Below are 6,766 nucleotides of genomic sequence, written 5' to 3' on the forward strand. Positions count from 1 at the left end.
TTTCTATTGTTCTTAAGATCAATGCAATTATTACTGTGTCTGAAAAACCCTACCTTCACCCTTTTCATAGTTCTAGCAAAGATCCTCATGGTGAGTAAATGTTGTTATTTGCCCTTTATACTTAAAAAGGAGCCCGCCATTGGGGTGATGTCATGACTTGCATTGAATTGGATTTTAACGAGGGAGTGCTGTGCAAGGTGATGAACCTCACTTCAGAGGTATTTCGTATATATACATATATGTATATATGTATACACACACACACATATATATACATATATACATACACACATATATATACATACATATATATACATACATACATACATACATATATATATGTAGTATTTGAGGTGAGTTTTGAATTCAGGTCTTCTAGACCTAGCTGCCCCATGATGAATAAATAGAAAATGAACAAAATACTTTATAGAGATAATAATGTAATAATATAAATCAATACTTATGGAGATGTGAGTATGCACATTCATAAATAAATCCTCTTGGTTAAATAAAAGTAGTTTCAGTAAACATTTCCATTTGGGATAAACCTTCCCTAATTTGCGATGTCTTGAAAAAAATGACACTAAATTTATTAAAAAGTATATTTACATCAGCATGGGTTTTTCATCATATATTTGGTTATATCCTGACACATATCTTAATTTTATCTTTTTTAAGGTGGCATTTGTATTTCCTCTTTCATAACAGTGGATATTGTGAAAATTGGAATTGAAATCTCATAATTTCAATCTTTTTGCTATTGAGAATAGGCCACCAAAGAAAGGTCAAGAGATGTTCATTTCATGTTAAATTTTTATCTTCTTTTATTTTCTATCTACAAATACATTGAAGATGATAATGGATATTTAAGAGATGTGTTATACTAGTAATCGTCTCCCCTTAAATATATATTTTTTTCAGACTTGCTTTACATCAACCATATTTCAGCGTTGCTTTATAGTCAGCATGATTCATCATCTGCATTCATCCTTCTGTGACAGGTTGAGATATATGCTTGTACCCAAAACATTGCCTTCACTGTTATGAGTGTCCACTTTGAGTGTAGAGCAAGCGTTTTCTGTGTATGATGATCTCTGGACTCACTTTTCCCCCTCTGAATTTGTGACTAAGATTATAAGATCATAGAACTAGAGTTAGAAAATATATTAGATGGCATCTAACCAAAGCATCTTATTTCACAGATGAAGAAACTGAGGCCCAGAAGTATTATGAGATACTTAAACTTATGTAGGAAGGCAGTGAAAAAGCCAAGATTTTAATCTTGGTTGTTTCATTGATACATTCTTTAAAATTCCTTAAGCAGTGGCAATGGATACTTCTAAGATCATGCTATCTTTGTCTTTGCTCATTTCTCATTTTTAAGTCAACATCTTGTTTAAATAGGTGGAATTGGTGCTGTTGTAATCACATATTGTGCCTTTTCATCTTTATCCTTTCATCTAATTTGATATTGATTTTGACTTTTGCTTTCACCAGGCAATCATCTGTGTGAACAGACAACTGACTCTGAAATGACTGTCAGTAACTTAGCAATTCATGTTCAGTAAGATATAAACAATTTAATTTTTGTCATGTTCTTTGGCATCTTCTTGTTCTCCTTTTGCCGAATGTATTCATGGTATGTGGAGGCGTTCTTATGAAAAAAATAGACCCTTTAATTTCGTAATAACCAATAATTTTCCTATCAAATTTTGCTTTCCCATATATGACATTATACTGGCTAAAATTCTTTAAGCATTGTGATAGTTATCTTTTACTGTTGATTATTTAGTTGTTGATTATTAATTATTATTATTATTATCTTATTCAGAGGTTCTGAACATTTTTGTATCATTGACCACTTTGTCACTTGTGATGTTTAAAATATAACTGTGCTGCCAAAAAAAATCTAATATGTGGTCCCCTTAAATTAGAAGCTTTAGCACCAGTCTTTGGGCATTAAGCATTTATTAAAGCATACCAGGTATTCACGTGGAGTTTAGAAAGTTAAGAAAAGGCCTATATAGCCTAGGGTTCCAGCCTGGTTGGTTTCTTCCTCAAGTCCTCTGCCAGGAGCCTGCTTCAATCAAGAACTCCCCTCAAACTGAGTGTGGAAGCTTTTTATAGGTCTGGAGTAGAGGCGGTCCTTATACACTGATTCAAGCTGATTATTAGGCATCATCTATCTCCACTGGTTCACTGGACTTGAAGGAAGTCTTGAGTTGAGTTCAAATTCCTTAGCTTCTGAGAACAATACCTCCTTAAGGGCTAGCCAGGTGTGGTTGCAATCTAATTAACTTGAAGTAGGCTAATCAGCAAAGTCAATCACTCTCACTTAATTCAATCAGTTTAGATTAATCTCCAGGCAAGCCTTTGAGTATCTGTCAAATCCCATTATTTTCTCACACACTGAAAAAGTTTATGGGGTCTTTCTCATAAAAAAATGTTTTTCAATGCATAAAATACGTAGAATTACAAAATAATACAATTATATTAGAATCCAGATAACAATGTGGAAAAAAAAAAAGATTCCATGGATCCTAAGTGGAAACTCTTGTTCTGATGATGAATGTTTTTGTCTGTATTTAAGTAGAACTTCTACCTCCCTGACTCCCCTAGGCTCCAGCCAATGTGTCCTTAGATATGGACTCAAAACATTTTCTTCTAATTAGCAATGATGGTGATGATAACCTCTTTAATGTCAAACTCTTCATTCATATAGTTGGGGGAAGAGAGGGAGAGGCAAATGTAATAAGGTAAGAGAATATCAATCATGGCGACATGTGTTTGGGACCTCTTCATTGTGGACTAAGCTTGTTACAATGGTAATGCATGCCTAGCAGGAGCTCTGAAATGCTAATTGCGTGCTGTCACTAACACCAATATAAAGAAACAGTTAATAATACTTTAGATGGTAACAACTAGGTGGCACAGTGGATAGAGATTGGATTCAGGTGTACCTGAGTTCAAATCTGGCCTCAGACACTTGACACTTAATAGCTGTGTGACCCTGGGCAAGTCACTTAACCCCAATTGGCTCACATCATCATCACCGTCATCATCATAACTTAGATGATAGAAAGCCTAGTAGAATATTTTCATTCATCCTTAGTTAATAATTAAGTCGATCCAGCAAAATGAGTAGAATTTCTTCAATTGTTTTTTAACACAAGAAGGAAAGATAATTTAGGATAAGCAATGAATACTTACAAATACCCCTGCCTCTCAAAAATCCCAAGATTATAAGAATAATATTATATATTTGTAAATTATTGAATAAAAAATTTGAAAGTGTTATAACATTTGTACCACTTTCTTTGATTATTGCAAAGCCTTTGACTCAATTCCACACTCATGACTTTTTTTTTTTGCAGGGCAATGGGGGTTAATTGACTTGCCCAGGGTCACACAGCTAGTAAGTGTCAAGTGTCTGAGGCCGGATTTGAACTCAGGTAGTCCTGAATCCAGGGCCGGTGCTTATTCACTGCGCCACCTAGCCACCCACTCATGACTTATTAATGAAATATAAAGCACATAAAATAAATCAATGTATACTGAGAACACTAGAGTATTTGTTGCTCACATGGGAAACTATCCTTGATTTAAAACCTACCACCAAAAAAAATGTTAAGAATAATTCATATAAGGGGCAGCTATGTGGTACAGTGGATAAAGCACTAGCCCTGGATTCAGGAAGATTTGAGTTCAAATTCAGCCTCAGACACTTGATACTTACTAGCTGTTTGACCCTAGGTAAGTAAGTTAACCCTCATTGTCCTGCAAAAAAAAAAAAAGAATTAAAAATAAGAATAAGAATTATTCATATAAAATGTGGTATTTGGGGGAAGGGGAGTTTAAGTTCATTGTAGTTCTGCTCAGGTCCTCCTGAATCCAAGGCCAGTGCTTTATCCACTGTGCCACTTAGCTGCCCCTCAATACTCTTTTCAACATACATTACAGTCTAGCAACAAATAGTTCATGAAAACAATACTTCTATTATTAGTACTGTCACTAAGGCAACCAAAGGTTGTCAAGGGTTGTGCCAGTGGAATACAAGTTCCTAAAAGGCTGTGTTTCAAATATAGACCTGATCTTATACTGTATTGATAATTCACCTTTACTACATTCAGATGATAGATTTTTAATTTTTTTTTTTGGTGAAGCAATTGGGGTTAAGTGACTTGCCCAGGGTCACACAGCTAGGAAGTGTTAAGTGTCTGAGGCTGGATTCAAACCCAAGTCCTCCTGACTCTAGGGCCACTGCTTTATCCACTGTGCCACCTAGCTACCCCTTTAATTTATTTTTTTATTTTTTTAGTGAGGCAATTGGGGTTAAGTGACTTGCCCAGGGTCACACAGCAAGTAAGAGATGATAGATTTTTTAGGTCTTAAAAATCATAGATTTTATGTTTAGGAACATGGAAAGTTTCCAGTGTAGAACAGAGTATCTCCAAGATGAAGTAGAAAATCCTCAATTTGGCATTCAAAGTCCTTCATAACCTATCTCTTTACCTTATCTTTAAAGTTTTCTCCCCCCAATCCAAGGTACTCTTCAGTTTAGTGCCATGAACCTCCTTGCAGTTTCTCAAACAAGTCACTTCACGTCCGTGCTCTGAGCATTTTCACTGATTATTCTTCATGCCTCAAGTGCCCTACTTCCTCTTCTCTGCCTTCTGGCTTCATTCAATTCAAGTTCCATCTAAAATATCATCTTCTACAAGCAGCATTTCTCATTTCTTCTTAATTCTAATGCCTTCCCTCTGTTAATTTTTTTGGGTTGTTGTTTTGGTGGGGCAATGAGTGTTAAATGACTTGCCCAGGGTCACACAGCTAGTAAATGCCAAGTGTCTGAACTCAGGTCTTCCTGAATCCAGGGCCAGTGCTTTATCCACTACTCCAACTTGCTACCCCAATTATTTCTCATTTATCCTTCATATAACTTGCTTTCATATAATTTTTTCATTGTGTTCCCATTAAATTGTGAGAGCTTTGAGGATAGTGACTGTATTTTTCTTTGTATCTCTACCACACATATCCTTGCACATGTTGGAAATTTAATAAATACTTATTTACTGATACTAACAAAATTTGGGATATTTTGCAATATTGTAAATATAGTATCGGTTATGTGATGACTAAAAAGGTTTGAGAGACATAATTTCTGGGCAATTTAATTATTTTATTAATAAGGCCAGAAGGTCATTAATAAAAGGATGGCCATTTGGCATCCTGAGACCAAAGACCCTTAACAACAGTCGGGTTTACAGTTCATATGTCTAACAAAGAGGAGATGTTCCTTTTGGGGTACCTAATTACGTCTGATTGGTTAGCACCGTGGGAGGCAGGCTATCCTCAAATCTAGGTCAAAGACATAGTATTTATTTCATTTAAACAAAATATTTTCTTATGATTGAACCTGTTTTTGTTGTTGTTTAGCAACATTTATTAACTGATCTCAGCTGTCACTGCAGCTGTGTCAACATATACATAAAACATAAAATATTCTTCGACTCCTGTTGTTTGGGGATGAGGTGTCTTCCAGGAGGCACAACAACATAACAAGAGACTCTGATGATTCCAGCTTTGACAATGGTGCCATCTCAAAAGGGATAGGGTTATGGCATGTTTGATTGTGTTTTCTAGAGGTTATGAAATAAGAGACTTTGGGGGCTCAGTCTGCCTCTCATTTTGATGCTGTCAGTGTATGTTTTCTATTCCTTAATCATGCAAGGAAGTAGGTTACATTCAAAATAAAATGACACTGGTAGTTGCATTTCATGTTGAAATGATGTCGTCCTGGAAATGGACAGAGATAACCATACCACAGATCTCCCTGCCCAGCATGAAGTGTTCCATTAAGATGGCAATGGTAAGATTCTCACAGCATTGGGAGGCTTAGCCATTACGAAATTGAAAAACCAATTTACCACCATTTTTATTTGAAGCTTCCTGCATGTTTGATTCCCTCTTTGAAGAAATGGAAGTCCTAATAGATCATCAGGTGGCCAGAACATATAATGTGGCTATAAAACATATAGAAGTTCTTCACCACAATATAAGACACTTGCCAAACTATGTATCATCCTTCCACAGGAGCCATGCTAATCATCTCTGTATCTTTCCAATTTTAGTACGTGTTACCCCAGTGAGTACTGATTATATTATATTTTAAAAGTCATTATTGGGCAGCTAGGTGGCACAGTGGATAAAGCACCGGCCCTGGATTCAGGAGGACCTGAGTTTAAATCCGGCCTCAGACACTTTGACACTTACTAGCTGTGTGACCCTGGGCAAGTCACTTAACCCTCATTGCCCTGAAAATAAAAGTCATTATTAATAACACATCAGTCCAGGAAGCAAGACAGAAAGCAGGAGAACAGTAAGTAGAATGAGTGACTTTGTCCATTAGGTGGCTAAATATCAAGCTTGTTAACAACACTTGTATTCCTTAAGAAGATAGAAATAACTGTTCTAATCACACTCTATAAAAGTCTCTCCAGGAGCTTCCTCTTAGTGTTCTGAGATATCTGTCTCCACGTTGTGGGTTGGACTTCTCAGGTCTCTGCCTCCATAAAGTTGTTGCCCATGTTTTCAAAAAATAATTATAGAGCATTTCACTTCTTTTCCATGGCATGTTTCATGCTTTTTTGTCCCAGGAACAAGAATTACTTTGTAAAATTGATAGCCATTCATGAATATAAAAAATATGCCATAAGGTTTATGTACCATAAAATGTTTGCACTGTTAGATAAAAGGCATGTTTTCA

The 6,766-nt window shown here is 35.8% G+C and overlaps 1 non-coding gene across 1 annotated transcript; it reads right to left on the minus strand.

Annotated features, from left to right (window-relative positions):
- Positions 1–6,049: 6,049 nt before the first annotated feature.
- LOC122730220 lies at positions 6,050–6,153 on the minus strand. The gene has a single exon (XR_006353423.1). It is a non-coding gene; the product is annotated as a U6 spliceosomal RNA (small nuclear RNA).
- Between the last annotated feature and the right edge of the window lie 613 nt (positions 6,154–6,766).

This window comes from Dromiciops gliroides, chromosome 5 (assembly GCF_019393635.1).
Source record: "Dromiciops gliroides isolate mDroGli1 chromosome 5, mDroGli1.pri, whole genome shotgun sequence".
Taxonomy (NCBI): domain Eukaryota; kingdom Metazoa; phylum Chordata; class Mammalia; order Microbiotheria; family Microbiotheriidae; genus Dromiciops; species Dromiciops gliroides.